The following is a 23518-nucleotide window of genomic DNA, read 5'->3' on the forward strand; positions in this document are numbered from 1 at the left end:
ACACCCCCCACCCCCCTCACCACCACCCCACCCCCTCACCACCACCCCCTCACCACCACCCCACACCCCTCACCACCACACCACACCCCCCACCCCCCCTCACCACCACACCACACCCCCCACCCCCCTCACCACCACACCACACCCCCCACCCCCCTCACCACCACCCCACCCCCTCACCACCACCCCACACCCCTCACCACCACCCCCCCACCAAATCCCCCATACCACCCCATCCCCCACACCACCCCACACCCCCCTCACCACCCCACACCCCCCTCTCACCACCACACAGCCCCCCTCACCACCACACAGCCCCCCTCACCACCACACAGCCCCCCTCACCACCACACAGCCCCCTCACCACCACACAGCCCCCCTCACCACCACACAGCCCCCCTCACCACCACACACCCCCCTCACCACCACACAGCCCCCCTCACCACCACACAGCCCCCCTCACCACCACACAGCCCCCCTCACCACCACACAGCCCCCCTCACCACCACACAGCCCCCCTCACCACCACACAGCCCCCCTCACCACCACACAGCCCCCCTCACCACCACACAGCCCCCCTCACCACCACACAGCCCCCCTCACCACCACACAGCCCCCCTCACCACCACACAGCCCCCCTCACCACCACACAGCCCACTCCACCACCCCCCTCACCACCACACCCCCCCCTCACCACCACACACACCCCCCCTCACCACCACACCCCCCCCTCACCACCACACACCCCCCCCTCTCACCACCACACACCCCCCTCACCACCACACACCCCCCCTTCACCACCACACACCCCACCTCACCACCACACACATGCCCCCCCTACACACCCACACCCCCCCCTCACCACCACACCTCCCCCCTCACCACCACCACCCACCCTCTCACCACCACCCCCCCCCTCTCACCACACACCCCCCCACTCACCACCACAACACCCCCCCCCCCACCACCACCCCCCCCTCACCACCACACACCCCCCCTCACCACACCACACACCCCCCTACTCACCACCACACCTCCCCATCTCACCACCACACCCCCCCACTCACCACCCCACCCCCACTCACCGACCACACCCCCCCCCACCCACCACGCCCACCATCTCACCACCACACCCCCCTCTCAACACCTACCCCCCCCCCACTCACCACCACCATACCCCCCCACCCACTCACCACCACACCCCCCCCCCCCCTCACCACCACACCCCCCCCCCCCCCCCCTCACCACCACACCCCCTCCCCTCCGTCATCATCACCACCCTGGGCCTTGCCCATCGGGTCTGACCTGGCCCATCCCTTTGTTGCCGTTGAACCTCCCAGAAAACCCCCATCCACTCTTCAAACCACCTCTCCCATTTTCGATCCCATCCCCCCCACTTTTCACACCCCCAGGCCCATCGAAACCTGTTTGACCAGGTTCCAACACACGTGGCCCCTCCCTCCACCACACTCCCATTCACTAGCCAAACCTCAGTTGCTACTGTGGAGGCCCCAGCCCAGGCCCCCTGCTCCCAATCCCCTCCCCCGTGACCCAATCCCTGAAAACAAAGACAAACAAAACCAGTGCAAAAAACCTCACCCCAGAAAACAGCCATAACCCCAAAGTTCAATATTCTCCGACCCGCTGTAACCCACAGCAGAGGGCACACTATCCTTCCCCACCCAAAAACAAACCTCCAACTGTTCCCCTCCCACACATAGAGAACAAATAAACACTGTGAAACAAGAAATGAGGCTACACAGCATTTCACCCCCCTTCCTACAGTCCAGGAGCAAACCCCAGTCCCACCTCTCATTTTAACCCCAGTCCGTCAGCCTTCATGAACACCTCCGCTGCCTCCAACGTCTCAAAGTAGCCTCCCCGGGTTATAGGTCACCCTCAGCTTCGCTGGGGTAGGTCACCGCTGAACCGCACGCCATTGCTGTAGAGTGCCGCCTTCACCTGACCCAAGGCTGCCCGCCTTCCCACCAGCTCCACAGTCAAGTCCTGGTATATACGAATACCAGCTCCTTCCCACAAATTATGACCGCCCTTGGTGGCTTGTTTGTCTTCGGCTTGGGCCCGAGTGACCAATGAGCTCTGTCCAGTTCATACCGGGAGGGGTCTTCCCCCTCCCCCAACAACTCCGCTAACATCTTCAGAAAGTACTCAGTCAGCCTCGGGGCCCTCCACCTCCTCGGTCAAGCCCACAATTCTCAAATTTTGCCACCATTCTCCAAGGTCCAAGAGCCAAGGTCCTCCTCCTTGGCTCGGAGTCCTTTGTTTTTTTTTAAATTTAGAGTACCCAATTCATTTTTTCCAATTAAGGGGCAATTTAGCGTGGCCAATCCACCAACCCTGCACATCTTTGGGTTGTGGGGGCGAAACCCACTCAAACACGGGGAGAATGTGCAAACTCCACACGGACAGTGACCCAGAGCCGGGATTGAACCTGGGACCTCGGCGCCATGAGGCAGCAGGGCTAACCCACTGCGCCACCGTGCTGGCCCTTGCTCCGAGTCCTTTGTTGGCCTCCACCTCCCTCCGCAGCTCCTCACCCATTGAGGTGAACTCATTACCATGTTTCAGCAGAGCTTCCTCCACCCCCTTCAAACTCCTTGCTCCCGTACCAACACTGATGTCTTCAACACCGTCACCTTCACCTGGGCCATCGGCTCCTCCATCACTGCCATCAACTCCTTACGCATCACCTCCGTGTATTTGGCGAGCTGCCTCTCAAACCCTCCACCCATCACCTCGGTCATTATTGTGAAGGGCGCGGCCCCACCCAGTGACCCAGCCTTCGCCAACTTTCCTGCAGCTGGGCTGACCCGTTCGCTCGACGGCGAACTTTCGCTCACCCCCTTCTTCCCGGCGACTTTTTGCCTGGGTCTTCGACATTCCCCTCCTTCCCTTTGTCTTCCTACACCAACTTATCCAAAAACTGGAACGAGGCATTAAACTCCAAAAACCAGAGCCTCGAGCAGGAGCGACCCAATGTGCGACTTCCGCCTACTCACCGCCACCAGGGGTCCACACATTTCATTTTTTAAACCTAACCCTGCAGACCTGTCACATGGACGACAATGGCCGGAATTCTCCGACCGTTGCAATCACTGCTCCCACCGGCATTGCCGTTTCCCGAGTTTCCCGGCGGCCTGGGATGGCTTCAATGGAAAATCCCCTTGACAAGCCATGGGAGCGGAGAATCTCGCTGCCGGCGAACGGCCGGGAATCACGCAGCTGGGGCGCCGGAGAATCCCGCCCAATGATTCCCGATATGGACAGGCTGGGAAGCAGAAGGCAGGCACAACAACACATCAACTGCTTTGATTGAGTTATATCAGAAAGTTAAAAAGTGGACAATTGGATTGCAAGATAATCTTACAGTTCTGCCCATCTAAGTCCTTACGGTTCACTTTGCCAATTGAGTTATGTTACAGGATGTTATGGTCTCGGGCGCTGCTGGGAGATAAGGGATCAAGGCCAAACGTCTTCATCTTCCTCAGCCTGGTCATCACATGATACAATGATAATGGTTTCTGCTGACTAATCATAGCAATCAGTCTCCAATAATTAGTCTACAGCAGACCCAGACATGAGGCAAAATTGCCATCTTATTATTAAGCCCACTTGTCTCCTCTGTACATTAACAGTTCAAAGGCAGCTAAATGGTCCTTGGCATATGGCTTGCTGTGTACATTAAGCAAAATATGATCATTATCCTCGAACGGCAGGACAGACGGCTGATTAAAAGTCATCACTGCCTCCTTCGGGAGTTGTAATACAGCCTTGATTCCTGAAATAGCCAGGCGTAGTCTCCTCTGCGGGCCTGTGCCAGCTACGGGAGATGCAGCGGAGATTGTATCAACACAGTGCAACTTTGAAACTCCAGGTGATTTTTAAAAGCAAAGTCAAACAACAGCGTGACGTTGCAGCATGCACCTTGATTTGACAAGGGACGCTTTTCCTTCAACCTGCATCTTTTTCCCTAATTGTTGGTCACAAGAACAAAAACGTGCATTTGTGTAGCGCCCTTCATGTAAGAGAATTTCCAAAGCCGCTTGGCAGAAGAATCAATCAAGAACAAAACGTTGACGCCAAGCCGTGTAATGTGATAGGAGAGCACATGAACAAAACCTCGGCCATGAGAGGTATGGATCAGCGGCCATCTGAAGGGAGGGATGAGAGTTGGGGGGGGGGGGGGGTTTGGGGAGAGATTCCAGAGCTTGCAGTCCATGCATGGTCACCAGTGGTGTAATCAGGGCAGCATGGTGGCGCAGTGGGTTAGCCCTGCTGCCTCACGGCGCTGAGGTCCTAGGTTTGATCCCGGCTCTGGGTCACTGTCCGTGTGGAGTTTGCACATTCTCCCCGTGTTTGCGTGGGTTTCGCCCCCACAACCCAAAGACGTGCCGGGTAGGTGGATTGGCCACGCTAAATTGTCCCTGAATTGGAAAAAATGAATTGGGTACTCTAAATTTTTTTAAAAATAAAAACAATGGTGTAGTAATTTAAACCAAGATGCAAGGGAACAGAATCGGAGGAGAGCAAATATCTCGGAGGGTTGTAGAGCTGGAGGAGGTTACAGGGATAGGGAGAAGGGAATCCATGGAGAGATTCAAAAATTAGGATTGAAAAATGTTCAATTTTCAACATCCCCAAGAATATTGTCCAGATTCTAATGTGCTTTATCTCGAGAGCCGAATAACTTCAAATCATCGTACAGGAGGGGAGAGAGGGATTTATAGTTTCACCTCAGTGATACTGTCACTGGACTACTAATCCAGAGACCCAGAGTAAATTTTTTTAATAGAATTTACAGTGCAGAAGGAGGCCATTCGGCCCATCGAGTCTGCACCGGCTCTTGGAAAGAGCACCCTGCCCAAGGTCAACACCTCCACCCTATCCCCACAACCCAGTAGCCCCACCCAACACTAAGGGCAATTTTGGACACTAAGGGCAATTTATCATGGCCAATCCACCTAACCTGCACATCTTTGTGACTGTGGGAGGAAACCGGAGCACCCGGAGGAAATCCACACACACACAGGGAGGATGTGCAGACTCCGCACAGACAGTGACCCAAGCCGGAATCGAACCTGGGACCCTGGCGCTGTGAAGCAATTGTGCTATCCACAATGCTACCGTGCTGCCCCGGTAATGCTCCGGGGTCCCAGGTTCAAATCCCGCCACCGCAGATGGTGAAATTTGAATTCAATAAAAAGAAATCTGGAATTGGAAAGTCTTACGGAAACCATTGTCGTAATAACCCATCTGGTTCACTCATGTCCTTTAGAGAAGGAAATCTGTCATCCTTAACTGGATCTGGCTTCCATATGACTGCAGACCCACAGCAATATGGTTGACTCTTAAATGCCCTCAGAGATGGGCATCAAATGCTGGCCCAGCTAGCCCGCACATCCCATGACAACATTTTTAAAAATCTATGTTTGTACCAAACAGGAGACCAGAACTGCCCAACGGTAGCATTGTGGATAGCACAATCGCTTCACAGCTCCAGGGTCCCAGGTTCGATTCCGGCTTGGGTCACTGTCTGTGCGGAGTCTGCACATCCTCCCCGTGTGTGCGTGGGTTTCCTCCGGGTGCTCCGGTTTCCTCCCACAGTCCAGAGACGTGCACGTTAGGTGGATTGGCCATGATAAATTGCCCTTAGTGTGGGGTGGGGTTACTGGGTTATTGGGATAGGGTGGAGGTGTTGACCTTGGGTAGGGTGCTCTTTCCAAGAGCCGGTGCAGACTCGATGGGCTGAATGGCCTCCTTCTGCGCTCTAAATTCTATGAAATTCTATGAACCCCCGCCCCAACTCGCTGATAACCTTTGAACTCAACGATCACATGTGCAAGTCGCACTTAAAGGAATGCAGTGCGTAATCTAAACTGGCACTCTCAGAGCAGTACAGAGGGAGTGCGACACCGCCAAAGGTGGCAGCTTACAGATCAGACATTAAACCGAGGCCACAAGGGCAGCACGGCAGCGCAGTGGTTAGCACTGCTGCCTCACGGCACTGAGGACCCGGGTTCGATCCCGGCTCTGTGTCACTGACCTGTGTGGAGTTTGCACATTCTCCCCGTGTCTGCGTGGGTCTCACCCTCACAACCCAAAAAGATGTGCAGGGTGAGTGGATTGGCCACGCTAAATTGTCCCTTAATTGGAAAAAAAAGAATTGGGTACTCTTACATTTATTTAAAAAACATTAAACTGAGGCCACCACTCCGACTGCCCCCGTGTGAGCATCCCAAGGTTGTGAAAGGCTCTATATAAATGCAAGTCTTTCTTGTTGTACAAGTACAACACCAAATAGCAACACAGCTCCTCCTGGGTATCAGAATGAAACGGGTAATCACACAAATAGAAAGAGTGTTCCCTTCCCGATCAATATTTGTCAAATCGATACACACAAAATTGGTCAAAGTACAACATTTAAAGTGATGTGATTAAATGATCTGAATTTTAATTTACCCCCACCCCCAATCTGTTAAATATGTTTATTCGTACGGCTGTTGTTCCCCAACACAAGTGATAGAATTTACAGTGCAGAAGGAGGACATTCGGCCCATCAGGTCTGCACCGGCCCCTACAAAGAGTACCCTACTCAAGCCCACGTATTTACCCTATCCCTGTAACCCAGTAACTCCCACCTAACCTTTTTGGACACTCAGGGCAATTTAGCACGGCCAATCCACCTAACCTGCACATCTTTGGACAGTGGGAGGAAACCGGGGCACCCGGAGGAAACCCACGCAGACACGGGGAGAACGTGCAGACTCCGCACAGACAGTGACCCAAGCCTGAAATCGAACCTGGGACCCTGGAGCTGTGAAGCAATTGTGCTAACCACTGTGCTACCGTGCTGCCTCTAATATTCGGGATATGAGAATATCCCAAATAAATATCCCATCAAAACTGGACCTAGTGTTCACCCAATGGCACTAAAGACCCAAGTTCTCTCAAGTCTGCGGATGTGCTGCCAGTGCCAAAGATTAACCTCGTCAATGGAATGGCCAGTTCAATGTGCCAACACTGTGCAGAGGCACGGCTGGATTCAGCACCTAGCCAGCCCCACCTCAAACTCAGTGATGTCGGAAAGCACCCATCCATGCACGGAACAGAGTGTTCTCGATTTAAAGTTTGCCTCGAGGGAGGCTCGGCAGAGGGTTTTGATTCAAGTCCTGCTTCATGACGTCTGTACTATAATCCAGACTGACTCTACCACTACCAGAGGCTTTGGCTTCTGGATGAGGCTCAGTTTCAATGGAAGCTAGACAAGCTCAATCGGGTAGATGTAAAGGAATCCTTGGCATGGTGGTACAGTGATTAGCACTGCTGCCTCACAGTGCCAGGGACCCAGCGCCAGGGTGACTGTGCGGAGTCTGCACGTTCTCCCAGTCTCTGCGTGGGTTTCCTCCGGGTGCTCCGGTTTCCTCCCCCAATCCAAAGATGTGCAGGTTAGGTGGACTGGCCCTTTCTGAAGGTTAGATGGGGTGATGGAGTTACAGGGATAAGGCGGGTGAGTGGCCGAGGTAGGGTACTCTTTCAAAGGGTCGGTGCAGGCAAAATGGGCCGAATGGTCTCCTTCTGCACTGTAGGGATTCTATGATTCTATCTTTTTTAATATAAATTTAGAGCACCCAATTCATTTTTTCCATTAAAGGGGCAATTTAGCGTGGCCAATCCACCTACCCCGCACCTCTTTGGGTTGTGGGAGCGAAACCCACGCAAACGATTCTATGACGTTTGTGGAGAAGTTTGAGGAGTTCTCACTGTTGTCCTGCCTGATATTTAGCCCTCAATGCTAACTTTGCACAGACTGGCTGCTGCCTTTCCTGCATTACAGCAGCGACTACGCTTCAGAAAGGTATTCCGTTGGCACTATTGTAATGTCGGAAGTACAGCAACCAATTTACTCGCAGCAAGTCCCACAGCAGCAATGAGATGATGGCTAAATAATCTTAATTGTGGGATAAATATTCAACGTAACACCAGGTAGGACTTCCCTGCTATTTTTCAAAAATGATGGCATTGGAATTTTTCGAGAGGGCAGATAAAGGCCTCAGTTTAGCATCTCATCTAAAGGATGATACCTCCAACTGCGCAGCACCTCCTCAGTACTGCCCCTCCAATAGTACAGCACTCCCTCAGTACTGCCCCTCCAATAGTACAGCACTCCCTCAGTACTGCCCCTCCAATAGTACAGCACCTCCTCAGTACTGACCCTCTGACAGCGCAGCACTCCCTCAGTACTGACCCTCTGACAGTGCAGCACTCCCTCAGTACTGACCCTCTGACAGCGCAGCACTCCCTCAGTACTGTCTTGACAGTGCAGCACTCCCTCAGTACTGACCTTCTGACAGTGCGGCACTCCCTCAGTACTGACCCTCTGACAGTGCAGCACTCCCTCAGTACTGACCCTCCCACAGTGCAGCTCTCCCTCAGTACTGACCCTCTGACAGTGCGGCACTCCCTCAGTACTGACCCTCTGACAGCGCAGCACTCCCTCAGTACTGTCTGACAGTGCAGCACTCCCTCAGTACTGACCTTCTGACAGTGCAGCACTCCCTCAGTACTGCCCCTCCAATAGTACAGCACTCCCTCAGTACTGCCCCTCCAGCAGCACAGCACTCCCTCAGTACTGACCCTCCAATAATACAGCACTCCCTCAGTACTGCCCCTCCAGCAGCGCAGCACTCCCTCAGTACTGACCCTCTGACAGTGCGGCACTCCCTCAGTACTGGCCCTCTGACAGTGCAGCACTCCCTCAGTACTGACCCTCTGACAGGGCAGCACTCCCTCAGTACTGACCCTCTGACAGGGCAGCACTCCCTCAGTACTGACCCTCTGACAGGGCAGCACTCCCTCAGTACTGACCCTCTGACAGTGCAGCACTCCCTCAGTACTGACCCTCTGACAGTGCGGCACTCCCTCAGTACTGACCCTCTGACAGTGCAGCACTCCCTCAGTACTGACCCTCTGACAGTGCAGCACCTCCTCAGTACTGACCCTCTGACAGTGCAGCTCTCCCTCAGTACTGACCCTCTGACAGTGCGGCACTCCCTCAGTACGGACCCTCTGACAGTGCAGCACTCCCTCAGTACTGACCCTCTGACAGTGCAGCACTCCCTCAGTACTGACCCTCTGACAGTGCAGCACCTCCTCAGTACTGACCCTCTGACAGTGCAGCACCTCCTCAGTACTGACCCTCTGACAGTACAGCTCTCCCTCAGTACTGACCCTCTGACAGTGCGGCACTCCCTCAGTACTGACCCTCTGACAGTGCAGCACTCCCTCAGTACTGACCCTCTGACAGTGCAGCACTCCCTCAGTACGGACCCTCTGACAGTGCAGCGCTCCCTCAGTACTGACCCTCTGACAGTGCAGCTCTCCCTCAGTACTGACCCTCTGACAGTGCAGCACTCCCTCAGTACTGACCCTCTGACAGTGCGGCACTCCCTCAGTACTGACCCTCTGACAGTGCGGCACTCCCTCAGTACTGACCCTCTGACAGTGTAGCACTCCCTCAGTACTGACCCTCTGACAGTGCGGCACTCCCTCAGTACTGACCCTCTGACAGTGAGGCACTCCCTCAGTACTGACCCTCTGACAGTGCGGCACTCCCTCAGTACTGACCCTCTGACAGTGCGGCACTCCCTCAGTACTGACCCTCTGACAGTGTAGCTCTCCCTCAGTACTGACCCTCTGACAGTGCGGCAGTCCCTCAGTACTGACCCTCTGACAGGGCAGCACTCCCTCAGTACTGACCCTCTGACAGTGCAGCACTCCCTCAGTACTGACCCTCTGACAGTGCGGCACTCCCTCAGTACTGACCCTCTGACAGTGCAGCACTCCCTCAGTACTGACCCTCTGACAGTGCAGCACCTCCTCAGTACTGACCCTCTGACAGTGCAGCTCTCCCTCAGTACTGACCCTCTGACAGTGCGGCACTCCCTCAGTACGGACCCTCTGACAGTGCAGCACTCCCTCAGTACTGACCCTCTGACAGTGCAGCACTCCCTCAGTACTGACCCTCTGACAGTGCAGCACCTCCTCAGTACTGACCCTCTGACAGTGCAGCACCTCCTCAGTACTGACCCTCTGACAGTGCAGCTCTCCCTCAGTACTGACCCTCTGACAGTGCGGCACTCCCTCAGTACTGACCCTCTGACAGTGCAGCACTCCCTCAGTACTGACCCTCTGACAGTGCAGCACTCCCTCAATACTGACCCTCTGACAGTGCAGCGCTCCCTCAGTACTGACCCTCTGACAGTGCAGCTCTCCCTCAGTACTGACCCTCTGACAGTGCAGCACTCCCTCAGTACGGACCCTCTGACAGTGCAGCACTCCCTCAGTACTGACCCTCTGACAGTGCAGCACTCCCTCAGTACTGACCCTCTGACAGTGCAGCACTCCCTCAGTACTGACCCTCTGACAGTGCGGCACTCCCTCAGTACTGACCCTCTGACAGTGCGGCACTCCCTTAGTACTGACCCTCTGACAGTGTAGCACTCCCTCAGTACTGACCCTCTGACAGTGAGGCACTCCCTCAGTACTGACCCTCTGACAGTGAGGCACTCCCTCAGTACTGACCCTCTGACAGTGCGGCACTCCCTCAGTACTGACCCTCTGACAGTGCGGCACTCCCTCAGTACTGACCCTCTGACAGTGCGGCACTCCCTCAGTACTGACCCTCTGACAGTGTGGCACTCCCTCAGTACTGACCCTCTGACAGTGCAGCACTCCCTCAGTACTGACCCTCTGACAGTGCAGCACCTCCTCAGTACTGACCCTCTGACAGTGCAGCTCTCCCTCAGTACTGACCCTCTGACAGTGCGGCACTCCCTCAGTACGGACCCTCTGACAGTGCAGCACTCCCTCAGTACTGACCCTCTGACAGTGCAGCACTCCCTCAGTACTGACCCTCTGACAGTGCAGCACCTCCTCAGTACTGACCCTCTGACAGTGCCGCACCTCCTCAGTACTGACCCTCTGACAGTGCAGCACTCCCTCAGTACTGACCCTCTGACAGTGCGGCACTCCCTCAGTACTGACCCTCTGACAGTGCAGCACTCCCTCAGTACTGACCCTCTGACAGTGCAGCACTCCCTCAATACTGACCCTCTGACAGTGCAGCGCTCCCTCAGTACTGACCCTCTGACAGTGCAGCTCTCCCTCAGTACTGACCCTCTGACAGTGCAGCACTCCCTCAGTACGGACCCTCTGACAGTGCAGCACTCCCTCAGTACTGACCCTCCCTCTGACAGTGCGGCACTCCCTCAGTACTGACCCTCTGACAGTGCAGCACTCCCTCAGTACTGACCCTCTGACAGTGCAGCACTCCCTCAGTACTGACCCTCTGACAGTGCAGCACTCTCTCAGTACTGACCCTCTGACAGTGCAGCACTCCCTCAGTACTGACCCTCTGACAGTGCGGCGCTCCCTCAGTACTGACCCTCTGACAGTGCAGCACTCCCTCAGTACTGACCCTCTGACAGTGCAGCACTCCCTCAGTACTGACCCTCTGACAATGCAGCACTCCCTCAGTACTGACCCTCTGACAGTGCAGCACCCCCTCAGTACTGACCCTCTGACAGTGCAGCACTCCCTCAGTACTGACCCTCTGACAATGCAGCACTCCCTCAGTACTGACCCTCTGACAGTGCAGCACCCCCTCAGTACTGACCCTCTGACAGTGCAGCACTCCCTCAGTACGGACCCTCTGACAGTGCAGCACTCCCTCAGTACTGACCCTCTGACAGTGCGGCACTCCCTCAGTACTGACCCTCTGACAGTGCAGCACTCCCTCAGTACTGACCCTCTGACAATGCAGCACTCCCTCAGTACTGACCCTCTGACAGTGCAGCACCCCCTCAGTACTGACCCTCTGACAGTGCAGCACTCCCTCAGTACTGACCCTCTGACAATGCAGCACTCCCTCAGTACTGACCCTCTGACAGTGCAGCACCCCCTCAGTACTGACCCTCTGACAGTGCGGCACCCCCTCAGTACTGACCCTCTGACAGTGCAGCGCTCCCTCAGAATGGGAATGTCAGCAGACTGGATTTTGTGCTCAAAGTCTTTGGAATAGGACTTAACCCAAAACCTTGTGATTCAAAGGCAAAAGTACCGCCAACTAACTGCTGCATGGTTTCAGAGGGGACAGGGCGGGTGCAGGGGGGGGTGGGGGGGGGGGGGGGGGTGAATAGCCTCCAGGGGGAAAGGATCGCTCTTGCTTCCATTACATCCAAATTAAAATTTAAAACAATTCTGCATTTGCACACTTCAAAGTGAAAGCACAGAAATTGGGACATAGGATTTACAGTTATGAAATTAAAAAATAAAAATGAAAATCGCTTATTGCCATGAGTAGGCTTCAATGAAGTTACTGTGAAAAGCCCCTAGTCGCCACATTCCGGCACCTGTTCGGGGAGGCTGGTATGGGAATTGAACCGTGCTGCTGGCCTGCCTTGGTCTGCTTTAAAAAGCCAGCGATTTAGCCCAATGTGCTAAACCAGCCCCTGATGGACAGTTGTGGGTTAATAGTGTAGGGTAACTGTCCTGCAATTGTATTTTAGATGGCTTTTCCAACACAGGTTTAGACAGAACGTTACAACTAAGAATGTGCATTAGTTTTGAATTCAGTATATACTCTCCCCACCAGTGTAAAGGGCGTCGCCTAATAGATTAGTTCACTTGTTGCCAAATGTACAGCACCTGCTCATTCCTCCCAACAATTCCTGGCCAATGTTCTTCGCTCTCCCACTCTTCATTGGAGTTCAGCTCCACAGTGAGAGAGGTCACACTCTGTACTTCAGGCCTCAGCACAGGCTTGAGTGCATGCCTGCCAGCTATTCAACTGTGGCTGCATCACAGCAGAGCCCCATACCATCTTCATCCCCACACTTCCCGCGGGATTGTCCAGGTAACAATCAGGACTACAAACCATGGTGATTGTTAACCTCCCAAACCTAGGAAGGTGGCATCTCCACCACAAACCTGACCCAGATCAGAAAGCGCAGTACAGGCAACAACATGCATTCGTATAGCACCTTTAGCACAGTGAAAACATTCCTAGGTGCTTCACAGGAGCATTATCAGACAGCTGTTGACACCAATCCATTTAAGGAACTATTAGGACAGATAACCAAAAGCCTGATCAAAGAGGTAGGTTTTAAGGAGCGTCTGAAGTGGTAGAGGGGTTTGGGAAGGGAATTCCAGACCTTAGGGCCTTGGCAGTTGAAGGCATGGCCTCCGGCAATGGGGTGAAAGCACTCAGGGATGCACAAGAGGTCAGACTTGAAGGAAGACTGAGAGTTGGTAGGGGCATAGGTCTGGAGAAGGTTGCAGGGATAGGGACATTCCGGCCTGCGTGGGTTATCATGGAAACTCTCAGCCTACAGAGCACAGCCCAGATGCTTTCCCATCGACTGCGACTTGTTGAATGAAGAATCCCAAATTTATTTTTTCTTTTCTTTTACAAATTTAGAGTACCCAACTCATTTTTTCCAATTAAGGGGCAATTTAGCGTGGCCAATCCACCTACCCTACACATCTTTGGGTTGTGGAGGCGAAACCCACGCAGACACGGGGAGAATGTGCAAACTCCACACGGACAGTGACCCAGAGCCGGGATCGAACCTGGGACCTCGGCGCCGTGAGGCAGCAGGGCTAACCCACTGCGCCACCGTGCTGCCCAGAATCCCAAATTTACCAAAACACATGCAGGTGCCACAGTCCAACCGGATCGAGGAAAGGGTCCAAAGATGAGCAGGTTAGGTGGGATTCCAGGGGTAAGGCGGGGGAAGTAGGCTAGGTGGGGTGCACTTTCAGAGGGTCGGTGCAGACACTGTGGACCGAAGGGCCTCGTTCTGCGCCGGAGGGATTCTAGGGTGGCAGCAAGTGTTGGCAAACATGGCCAGATAATTCTTGTAAAAAGCCAGCTTTGGAAGAAAACATTCACCTTCGAGCGAAAGGGGCAGGTGGAGTGGATTTAGCGAACACACTAAACAGAAAACAAGCATCTTCAGCGCACCAGGAGTCAAATCAGAAAAGGATTTGCTCGTTGTCATTAAAAGAAAAACCAAGAGTGAGCAGTTTTGGGAGCTGATGCAAATTTCTCCTTCTGGTTTCAGAATGGCTCTTTAGAGACGAGCCCTTACTCCAAGGGGCTGAAATAAGGGGCTGGGTTAGAGCAGGTGCTTCTTTTATTTCTGCCCCTCCTTTTTACACCATCATGTTTTTTTTTATAAAAGCTGTTGTTCTGATCAATGGGGAACGAGGAGGAACATCTATGTCACATTGAGGGTGCAGAATGTTTACAGCCTTTGAACATGTTTTAAATATATTTAAGAAGGAACACCTTAACTGGAAGGTAACTGAAGGACAGGTGGGGTATTTAAGTCTTTGGTTACATTACATGGCCATGTTTCTTTCTCCCTCCCTCCCTCTGCTTCTTACCTTGCAGGCACTCCTCCCAGGTTAGACACAGCCAGGTCAAAGAGACAAACAGCTCACGTTTCTCTCTCTCTCGCCTTCTCTTTTCCAGACAAATGTATCAAATTGTTCCCGTTCCTTTGCTCTTTCCGCAGTGTCCCAGTGTCGACTTGAACTCTCTCCCGAAGGTCCAATGTTCATTCATAAAACATGCCAGCGGTACCAGGCAGGACCACAGACACAGAAAGAGAGAGAGGTGGGGGTGGGACCAGAGGGGGAGTTTAAAGGGATACAGATTTAAAGGGAGCAAGGACACACACACATTTACACACACAGGGAGGGGAGAGAGATCCCAGGCTGCATACAGGGACAGTACAGCTAAAGAGACTTGACCCTCCTCTCTTTGTGCTGAGTGGATTAGAGTGAGTTGAAAAAGAGAAAACAATCGCCCTGCAGCAGGGAGATTTAAGAAGGCGGAGTCTCTCTCACACACAACTGCAGTGTTCACAGTCTGTGTCTACACACACACATACAACAGGAGCAGAAGGGTGCGGCAAATCTCCCCGCATCTGAGTCCCATCTTCTTGTTTAAATGTGAAATCTTCTGTGCACACCTCCCAACACTTCACACAAAATAACACCCTTGCAAATGAGCACACGCCTCCAGGGAATGGAAATTTAAGCAATGCACCATCATCCCCTTTCTGTCATCTCATCAGTCCTGCCCCCCCCCCCCCCCCCCCTTCTCTGGGATCTGCAATTGCTTTTCAAGTGCCCAGCCCCATCTCGATATCAAAATCCAGCCACCCACACACACACACACACACATTTCCCCAGATTTTATTTGCAACGTTTATAAACGTGCACTTTTCAGCCCAACTGGAATATGCTGGCATTTTTTGCTCCACACACCCCACCCTTTGAATCACAGAATTTACAGTCCAGAAGGAGGCCGTTCAGCCCATCGAGTCTGCACCGGCCCTTGGAAAAAGCACCCTACCTAAGCCCGCACCTCCACCCTATCCCACAATCCCACCCTATTCTCGTAACCCCACCTTACCTTGCCTTTTTTTTTGGACACTAAGAGCAATTTAGCACGGCAAATCCACCTAACCTGCACATCTTTGGACTGTGGGAGGAAACCGGAGCACCCGGAGGAAACCCACGCAGACATGGGGAGAACATGCAGACTCCGCACAGACAGTGACCCAGCCGGGAATCGAACCTGAGACCCTGGAGCTGTGAAGGGCGCCTTCATCGCTTTGCCACCCCACCATCAACAAAAATCAGCATAAATGCTTCACAGCTCCAGGGTCCCAGGTTCGATTCCCGGCTGGGTCACTGTCTGTGCGGAGTCTGCACGTCCTCCCCGTGTGTGCGTGGGTTTCCTCCGGGTGCTCCGGTTTCCTCCCACAGTCCAAAGATGTGCGGGTTAGGTGGATTGGCCATGCTAAATTGCCCGTAGTGTCCTAAAAAGTAAGGTTAAGGGGGGGGTTGTTGGGTTAAGGGTATAGGGTGGATACGTGGGTTTGAGTAGGGTGATCATTGCTCGGCACAACATCGAGGGCCGAAGGGCCTGTTCTGTGCTGTACTGTTCTATGTTCTATGTTCTATGTCGGGGAAGGGTGATTTTCACATTCTGGGTATATGCTAGGCCGGAGCATTAGCAAGTGCTGGCTGGTGACTTCACTTTTTAAAAAAATAACTGAGATAAAATATTTATCTTTGAGGAGGAGGAGGAATGAGCTCAAAGGGGGAATGACAGGTTGAGCCTGTAATGGACCAGTCTGCACTCACAAAACAAGCATCCTGGTGTTCCCAAGGAGACTTGACAGGGAGGCTGGCTGGGGACAATCTAGAACCGGGGGAGGGGGGGGGTCACTGTTTAAAAATTAAGGGGTCGCCCATTTGCAATGGAGATGAGGGGGGAAAATTCTCTGAAAAGGCACGGGAACTCTTCTTCAAAAGGCAGCATAAGCAGAAATCTTTGAATTTTTTTTTTCATTTTATAAATTTAGAGTACCCAATTCATTTTTTCCAATTAAGGAACAATTTATCAAGGCCAATCCACCTAGCCTGCACATCTTTGGGTTGTGGGAGTGAACACGGGGAGAATGTGCAAACTCCACACGGACAGTGACCCAGAGCCGGGATCGAACCTGGGACCTCGGCGCCGTGAGGCAGCAGGGCTAACCCACTGCGCCAAAATCTTTGAATATTTTTAAAGCAGGACGAGTTAGATTCTTGATTAACAAAGGGGTGAAAGGTCATAGGGGATGAGCAGGAATGTGGGGTTCAGGTTACAATCAGAATCAGCCGTGATCTTATTGAGTGGGGGAGCAGGCTCGAGGGGCCGAGTGGCCTACGCCTGCTCTTAATGTTGCTCCATCAATTGATTATTGATAAGATTTTTCAGGGGTCTGACAGGGTAGATGCTGACAGGTTATTCCCACCACCCACCACCCCCTCCCTCACCCCCGTCTCAGGATACGGGGTTGGACACCTTGGGACTGAAATGAGGAGAAATCTCTTCACTCAGAGGGGATTGTGAATCTTCGGAATTCTCTCTCCCTCCCAGAGAGCTGTGAATGTTCGGCCGTTGAGGATATTCAAGACCGAGGTCAATAGATTTTTGAGCTTTGAGGGGATTAAGCGATAAAGACCGGGAGGGGTTGAGGCTGAAAGTCAGCCATGATCTTGTTGAGTGGCAGTACAGGCTGGAAGGGCCTACTTCTAATGTTCTTGTATGTTTAGTCCAATTCCAACAAATTAAAACCAATTAATATAAAAAGTAAAACCCTGGACATGCTGGAACTCTGACAGAAAAACGATTAATGTTCCTCTTAGCCAGACTGGTGACAATAGCAGAATTTAACTTAACCCAACAATATTCACTCAACAGATGTAATGTCAAAGTCTCTTCTTTCCTGATGTGCAGCTCTGTGGCCACACTGACCCCGATAATCAGACATTTAAACTCCTGGAGTAAGACGAATAAAAATTCATTAGTCAATGTTTGGTTAAACTAATTGGGACAGAGCTGAGAATGTGACAACAATCTTAGCAGCTAGATAACCAGAGGTGAGATTATTCATGTTGCCTTCTCAACCCTACCCCTCGCCTGAGGAGCGGTGATCCTCAGGTTAAAATCACCATCAGTCAGCTCTCCCCCTCGAAGCAGCCTATGGCAGGCATTGTCAAATTCGGGGCGTGACCCGCGGGTGGGTCGCGGGCGGGTGACGGGAGGGTCGTGGAGCTGTCCGTCGCGGAGCTCCCAATCGCGCGCAAATTCGCGCGCAACAGCCGGCTTTTAATAATGCCGGCTGCAAGTGGCCTTCAAAATGGCCAGGAACGGCAGCACGGTGGCCTAGTGGTTAGCACAACCGCCTCACGGCGCTGAGGTCCCAGGTTCGATCCCGGCTCTGGGTCACTGTCCGTGTGGAGTTTGCACATTCTCCCCGTGTCTGCGTGGGTTTCGCCCCCACAACCCAAAAAAATGTGCAGAGTAGGTGGATCGGCCACGCTAAATTGCCCCTTAATTGGAAAAAATAATTGGGTAATCTAAATTTATTTTTAAAAATGGCCAGGAACAGATACAAAAAATTAAGCCGCACTGCGCATGCGTTGCCTAATCATTGGGCGCGCATACGCAGTGCAGCCGCATTTTGTTTTATACGGTCACAGTCTTTTTTTTTCCAATTTCGGGTGGTCAAAGGGACCATTGGGGCCAAAGGGGCCCAAAACTATTTCCTCCATTTTTGTCAGCAACAAACAAGGTAAGAGAAAATGGTGGGTCGCGCAGGTCAGCCGGTGTGGGTCGTGAAGGTCGGCCGGGTTGGGTCCCGAAGGTATGTCGGTTGGTAAAAATGGGTCCCTGGAAAAAAAGTTTGAAAAACACCGGCCTATGGTCATCCAGGACAATGGCAACTTTACTTTTTAATCAGGATTGATTGCCATGAGGTTTTAGAATTCCATTGTCCCTGCATTTTCTTTAACTGCTCCCACTTCCCCACTCTCTCTCCCCAGCCTATCCAATTCTCTCTCTCCAAACTGATCCATTCTCCGCCCCCAAGATTGTCCCTCTCATCTCCCCAGACGGTCCCTCTCTCTGTCCCCAAACTGCTCCACACACTTCCCAAGATATTCCACTGTGGAGTGCTACACTGTCAGAGGGTCAGTACTGGGGGAGTGCCGCACTGTCAGAGGGTCAGTACTGAGGGAGCACCTCACTGTCAGAGGGTCAGTACTGAGGGAGCACCGCACTGTCAGAGGGTCAGTACTGAGGGAGTGCCGCACTGTCATGGGGTCAGTACTGAGGGAGTGCTGCCCTGTCAGAGGGTCAGTACTGAGAGAGTGCTGCACTGTCAGAGGGTCAGGACTGAGGGAGTGCCGCACTGTCAGAGGGTCAGTACTGAGGGAGTGCTGCACTGTCAGAGGGTCAGTACTGAGAGAGTGCTGCACTGTCAGAGGGTCAGGACTGAGGGAGTGCCGCACTGTCAGAGGGTCAGGACTGAGGGAGTGCCGCACTGTCAGAGGGTCAGTACTGAGGGAGTGCCGCACTGTCAGAGGGTCAGTACTGAGGGAGTGCCGCACTGTCAGAGGGTCAGTACTGAGGGAGTGCCGCACTGTCAGAGGGTCAGTACTGAGGGAGTGCCGCACTGTCAGAGGGTCAGTACTGAGGGAGTGCCGCACTGTCAGAGGGTCAGTACTGAGGGAGTGCCGCACTGTCAGAGGGTCAGTACTGAGGGAGTGCCGCACTGTCGGAGGGTCAGTGCTGAGAGAGTGCTGCACTGTCAGAGGGTCAGTACTGAGGGAGTGCCGCACTGTCAGAGGGTCAGTACTGAGGGAGTGCCGCACTGTCAGAGGGTCAGTACTGAGGGAGTGCCGCACTGTCGGAGGGTCAGTGCTGAGAGAGTGCTGCACTGTCAGAGGGTCAGTACTGAGGGAGTGCTGCACTGTCAGAGGGTCAGTACTGAGGGAGTGCCGCACTGTCAGCGGCTCAGTACTGAGGGAGAGCCGCACTGTCAGAGGGTCAGTACTGAGGGAGCGCCGCACTGTCAGAGGGTCAGTACTGAGGGAGTGCCGCACTGTCAGAGGGTCAGTACTGAGGGAGTGCCGCACTGTCAGCGGCTCAGTACTGAGGGAGTGCTGCCCTGTTAGAGGGTCAGTACTGAGGGAGTGCTGCACTGTCACAGGGTCAGTACTGAGGGAGTGCTGCACTGTCACAGGGTCAGTACTGAGGGAGAGCTGCACTGTTCATCCCATGAACAAAGAATTTAAAAAAGCATCAGACAAGAGGAATGGCCCATCTAATCTGTCCTATATAATTGTGACGGTTATGCGTCACCAAAATCTCTTTTCCGGGGGTGACGATTACCCTATTTATAGGTGCTCAAAAACAACTAAATACCCATCACCTGTTTCTTTTTACCAGGGGCGTCGTGGTCTTGTCACTGGACTCGGACTTGCCACGGCAGATGTTGCAATTAGAATTCAATAAAAATCAGGAATTTCAAAAATTGCAACGATGACAATGCCGATTGTCGATTATTGTAAAAACCCACCTGGGTCGCTAACGGCCTTTTGGGAAGGAAATCTGCCATCCTTACCCGGTCTGGCCTACACGTGACCCCCGGCCCACAGCAATGTGCCCTCAGGGATGGGCAATAAAGGCCAGCGACACCCACTTCCCATGAATGAAATTTTAAAAACAACGTAATTGGCACTAACAAACCTCAAAGATGTAATTGACAAACCTTAACAACGTAATTAACAAGGCGTTAACACATTTGCTGTGTTTCCTACATTACAACAGTGGCTACATTTCAAAAGGTACCTAACTTTGGCTGTAAGGTGCCTTGAGAGGCCCACGGTGGTGAGAGGTGCTATACAAATGCAAGTCTTTCTTTCTTCCTTTGTTTGACAAGGAAGGGTGTCTGAACAATGGGGCAGTTTCCCTTGCTGGCATTCTCTCCACAGACACTGAGGCCAAATCCGGCAAAGCCCCTCACAACCCCATTCCTGTCGGATGGTAAAACATGGAAGAGGAGGATTCGGGTCTCGCAGGAATATCTCGATGCGTTTTGCAGCCAGTGAATTGTTTTGAATTGCAGCAGCTGCTCTGGTGCCGGCAGGCGTGCGGCGAGGTCATCACAGGTTGGAGCAGAGAACTTCTGTTTGGCTCAATGCCAAACCACATGGTGCATGTATCCATTGCTGCCTCTGCTGCCTTTAATATCAGATGTTATGATCCGGCAACTACAACAACCTGAATTTATGTAGCACCTTGGATGAGCAGCTGAGAAGGATCGTTGTCCCATATGATAAAAGCTGATATGGAAACACTGAAGCAGATTTGCAAAGATGATCATAGAATCCCTCCAGTGCCATTCAGCCCATCGAGTCTGCACTGATCTTCTGAAAGACCACTCTATCTATCTAGACCCGCTCCTCACCTAATCCTGCACATCCCTGGACACTGTGGGGCAATTTTTTAGCATGGTCAATCCACATAACCTGCACATCTTTGGACCGTGGGAGGAAACCGGAGCGCCAGGAGGAAACCCACGCAGACACGGGGAGAACGTGCAGACTCCGCACAGACAGTGACCCAAGCCGGGAATCGAACCCGGGACCCTGGCGCTGTGAGGTAGCAGCGTTAACCGGCGGCCGTCTCTGATGATGCCAGAATGGAGATTTCCGGCTATCCGGAAAAACTGACCAGGCTGGAACCCTTTTCCCGAAGAGAAGACTGAGGGGGTGACCTGATAGAGGTTGTTAAACATTTATTGAAGGGGTTCATGAGGGTTGGCATAAGAGAAAATGGTTCCACTTTTGGAAGAGTGGAAAGTTAAAGGCAAAAATGTAAAATAGTCACTGATAAACCCAACAAAGAATTCAGCAGAACCCTCTTTACCGAGAGAGTGGTGAGAATGTGAAACGCACACTCACAGGGAGTGGCTGAAGGGAATAGTATTCAGTGGAATTTAGAGAAGCACATGAAGGGAGAACAGAATAGGAAGGGAAGGATGAGAGGGTTGATAAAACAGAGAGAAGAAAGAAAAATTACAGCACAGGAACAGGCTCTTCGTCCCTCCAAGCCTGCGCCAATCCAGATCCTCTAGGGTGGGAGAGACTTGAGCGTTAACACTGTGATGCACCATCAACGGACACGAGATAAAGATGAGATCCAAACGATAGGCTTTAATGCACAAGATATGTGCCCGGCAGCAGACGTACAGAAGAATGGCCGACTGCCGGGAAGCACAGGTTCTTATATCCCGCCCTGTAGGCGGAGCTACCTACCTCTCAGCCAATCGGCTGGGAGGCACATGACTTACCCGGGCCAATGGGCAGCGAGTAGCAGCTCACTTCCACGGTACCGTAATACCCCTAGTCATACCAACACACACTGACATTGACCTATGGGCTCCATGGCCTGATCGGGGCTGCAAATTCTTTTATTTTCATAAATTTAAAGTACCCAACTATTTAATTTTCCAATTAAGGGCCGAATCCAGCGACCCTGCGCATCTTTGGGTTGTGGGGGTGAGACCCACGCAGACACAGGGAGAACGTTCAAACTCCTCACAGACAGTGATCCGGGGACAGGATCCAACCCGGGTCCTCGGCGCCGTGAGGCATCAGTGCTAACCACTGCGCTGCCGTGCCGCCCTGGTGCTGCAAGTTCAATGCAACACCTTGTAAACATGGAATCCACAAGCAGAACAAAATGAATCACTGAAGCAGGCGCACTTGTAGGGTTGCCTGGCAGTGTAAGCAGGACAAGTACCCTCTTGGGGATACAAACACTGGACTGTAGCACAGGAGAAGATCAGCTTCCTTGGTTTAATGAGCCTGCCTCTGATATCTTAAGCGAGTGGGTTTGGTAACCGATGTTTGATTAGAAAACTGGTGTTTATCTTTAATTTTACAGCAGATAGCAATGTTATTTTTAACTTGTTTGCGCACAATGCTTAAAACGAACCTTGTCGAAACACGTTACCTGAACTTGGAAGAGGCCTTATGAGTGGCCTGGTGTCCCACCAAAGTGTAAACGAAGCCCAACTCCCCTGTCCCACAGGTATATCTTGTTCTATAGTTTTGCCATCAGGATAATGAGCCAGTTTTAACATGCTAAAGACAGGAAGTTGGACCTGCCCATTGTGCTCTCTGTAGGGCTCCCTATACAATGACGCCTCCTGGTAAACAGTAAAGCAAACAAGCTGTAGGTGAGCACTGTTCTCCCCAAGGGCACATAACCAGAAGATTGATTAATTATGAATTACAGATGGCCGGCACGGTGGCGCAGTGGTTAGCACTGCTGCCTCACGGCGCTGAGGACCCGGGTTCGATTACGGCCCTGGGTCACTGTCCGTGTGGAGTTTGCACATTCTCCCCGTGTTTGCGTGGTTTAGGCCCCCCACAACTCAAAGATGTGCTGGATAAGTGAATTGGCGAAATTGCCCCTTAATTGGGAAAAAAAGAATTGGGCCCTCTAAATTTATTTAAAACAAAGAAATGCTGGAGTCACATTGTGGGCGACACAGGATTTAGTTTTTTGAAAAGCAGCAATCATCTGGCTGTGGTTGAGACGTAACGGGTGAGATTCTCTCAGACCGGGGCCGGGCCGGAGAATCCCCACGACTGGCGCGAATCGTGCCATGCCGCCCCGACGCCGGGATGCGATTCTCCCGCAGAGAACCGCCGCCATTGGCGCCGGCGTGGTTGACGCAGCGCTGGTCGGGGTCCGCTCTACGGGGCCCCCCTGCTGATTCTCGGCCCGGGATGGACCAGGCGGCCATCGTAAAAACCCGAGTCCCGCCGGAGCTGTACGCACCTGCTCACAGCCGGCAGGAACTGTACACACCTGCTCACAGCCGGCAGGAACTGTACACACCTGCTCACAGCCGGCAGGAACTGTACACACCTGCTCACAGCCGGCAGGAACTGTACACACCTGCTCACAGCCGGCAGGAACTGTACACACCTGCTCACAGCCGGCAGGAACTGTACACACCTGCTCACAGCCGGCAGGAACTGTACACACCTGCTCACAGCCGGCAGGAACTGT

The 23518-nt window shown here is 52.9% G+C and overlaps 1 protein-coding gene across 1 annotated transcript in view; it reads right to left on the reverse strand.

The window, feature by feature from the left end:
• The window catches only part of LOC119970093 (coronin-2A-like), a 189319-nt gene extending 174362 nt beyond the window's left edge, over positions 1–14957 (reverse strand). Inside the window, exon 1 of the mRNA XM_038804108.1 lies at positions 14470–14957. The gene's annotated coding sequence lies outside the window, so the exon portion shown is untranslated. The remainder of the gene's footprint in view (positions 1–14469) is intronic.
• Positions 14958–23518: the final 8561 nt, after the last annotated feature.

Source organism: Scyliorhinus canicula, chromosome 8 (genome assembly GCF_902713615.1).
Source record: "Scyliorhinus canicula chromosome 8, sScyCan1.1, whole genome shotgun sequence".
Lineage (NCBI taxonomy): Eukaryota > Metazoa > Chordata > Chondrichthyes > Carcharhiniformes > Scyliorhinidae > Scyliorhinus > Scyliorhinus canicula.